A 2500-nucleotide genomic window follows, 5' to 3' on the forward strand; every position below is an offset into this window, starting at 1 on the left:
ATGAGTCCCGTATCGTTATTTTTCGTCACTACCTCCCCGTGCCGGGAGTGGGTAATTTGCGCGCCTGCTGCCTTCCTTGGATGTGGTAGCCGTTTCTCAGGCTCCCTCTCCGGAATCGAACCCTGATTCCCCGTTACCCGTTACAACCATGGTAGGCGCAGAACCTACCATCGACAGTTGATAAGGCAGACATTTGAAAGATGCGTCGCCGGTACGAGGACCGTGCGATCAGCCCAAAGTTATTCAGAGTCACCAAGGCAAACGGACCGGACGAGCCGACCGATTGGTTTTGATCTAATAAAAGCGTCCCTTCCATCTCTGGTCGGGACTCTGTTTGCATGTATTAGCTCTAGAATTACCACAGTTATCCAAGTAACGTGGGTACGATCTAAGGAACCATAACTGATTTAATGAGCCATTCGCGGTTTCACCTTAATGCGGCTTGTACTGAGACATGCATGGCTTAATCTTTGAGACAAGCATATGACTACTGGCAGGATCAACCAGGGAGCTGCGTCAACTAGAGCTGAGCAGCCGGCCGCCCGGGAGTGTGTCCCGGGGGCCCGCGCGAACACGCAAGCGTCCGCTCAATCATTCTGCAAACAGGAGGAGGCTGAGCTCCCCTGCACAATACACCTCGAAACCCTCTCAGGTCCCGGCGGCGCGCAGCGCCGTCCCAAGTACTTGGTCGGGTTCGAGAGAGGCGCAATCGCCCGGAGTTAGGCGAGTAGACGCTTTCGGTGCGACCACCCGTGCTCCCAACTGAGCTTGCCGCTGCCGACAGAGGCCCGGGAGCGTGCTGTCGTGGCATTGCCGGCGGGAGACAACACGCGCCACCTACGGTGACCGGCAGCTCCAACGCCAGCGCCACAGAAGGACAAAAGCCCCACTTGGGTGCCGAAGCGAACTCTCCCAGCACAGCGCACGCGCCAACACATCCGCACAGCTGCGATACAAACCACCAGCGAGAACCGCTGGGGCGACCGAGCAGCAGACGGCGTCGCGGCGCCGAGCGCCGGGCGGCGGCGCATCCTCAACGCACACAGTCCTCAATCGGACCAGCACACTGAAGATGTCCACCGCGCTTCGCACCGGGCCCGCGAGGACCTACTTTGGCCGCACGGCGCCGCGCGCAGGGTGCGCCGGCGCGCAGCTGCGACGCCTGCCGCGTCCGTCGGCCGGCGCGCCTGCCACTGGCCGCCCCCACCAGCCGGCTGTAGCGCGTGCGCCCACGCACCGCGCGGCCAGCACGCCGGGAGGCGCCCCCTCACCGGCCGGGGACGGTCCCACCCAGCCACCGCCGCGTATCGCTTCACACCCAGATGCCGTTCAGTTTCGTCGGCATGGTGGGTATCGCTGGAACAACCGGTTCGTACCTCAACCTATCGTCGCCATCACCGATTCACCCCTAGCGAGAACAACCGCACCACAACAGGTTACCATTTGTTCATTTGCGTAACTTCACCAGAAAACGCAGGCGTCCATCGCCATTTGCAACTTCAACGATTATTGCATGCCTGTGTCAGGTGTCACGCCACACTACGTCTGCCCACATACACGCAACAAAATGTGCACGCCTAGACAATACGTGGAAGGTGGCCCCCGTACGTATGCGATGTCCATTGCTCGAACGACTGTCAACCGGCCTCTGTAGCATGTCGCAGATATGGAACGCGGTGCACCATGCCATCACGGTGTGTGAGGAGAGACGACTAGGTCCGAATACATCAACAGACAGCTCATGCTGATCGCCATCCACGGCGTCCGTTCCTCCCACACGTCTCTATGGCGTACCACACTGCAATCCAGCTCTCATAGGGAGACGACACGTAGCTGCGTGCACAATATTTGCACTGTATGGTCCGCCGTTTTTGGGCGCAGTCGTTGTACGGTCACACATGTGCCACGATGTATCATTCGGTACATAAGGACGAATGTGCAGTACAGATTGTGGTTTACGCGTACGACATTAGCGGACGGTTGACACAGGCCGCACCACAACGTAGCCTGAGTACGTCGCATGCGAAGGGCATTGAACATGCAAACTTCTCACCAACCAGCTTGCGAAGGCAGGGGGGCAAGGTGGGGACGTGGGGAGGGGCGGCATGTACGTCCTGCTGCCATCCACATTACAGTGTACAGCAGGAGCATGTGGAAAGTCAGCAAGACTTGCAAGGTGTTTAACATGAAGCGATACACAGGGGAGCGGGCAGTGCGAGTAGCGAACTATATTGCGAGGGTTGCGGGTGGGCAACACTACACTAATTGAACGAGTCGTATAACAATTACAGAGCAGGTTTAGGCGACAACATGGGTTACGTTAGGGGACAACGTGGGTTACGTTAGGGGACAACGTGGGTTAGGTTAAGGCACAACGTGGGTTAGGTTAAGGCACAACGTGGGTTAGGTTAAGGCACAACGTGGGTTAGGTTAAGGCACAACGTGGGTTAGGTTAAGGCACAACGTGGGTTAGGTTAAGGCACAACGTGGGTTAGGTTAA

General features: G+C 58.0%; 1 non-coding gene across 1 annotated transcript in view; it reads right to left on the bottom strand.

Moving 5' to 3' along the window:
* LOC124728683 overlaps nucleotides 1-510 on the bottom strand; it is a 1909-nt gene extending 1399 nt beyond the window's left edge. Inside the window, exon 1 of the ribosomal RNA XR_007007425.1 lies at nucleotides 1-510. This exon is cut by the window's left edge and continues 1399 nt beyond it. This is a non-coding gene — a ribosomal RNA (small subunit ribosomal RNA).
* Between the last annotated feature and the right edge of the window lie 1990 nt (nucleotides 511-2500).

The sequence above is a fragment of the Schistocerca piceifrons genome, unplaced genomic scaffold, assembly GCF_021461385.2.
Source record: "Schistocerca piceifrons isolate TAMUIC-IGC-003096 unplaced genomic scaffold, iqSchPice1.1 HiC_scaffold_1169, whole genome shotgun sequence".
NCBI classification, from domain to species: Eukaryota; Metazoa; Arthropoda; class Insecta; order Orthoptera; family Acrididae; genus Schistocerca; species Schistocerca piceifrons.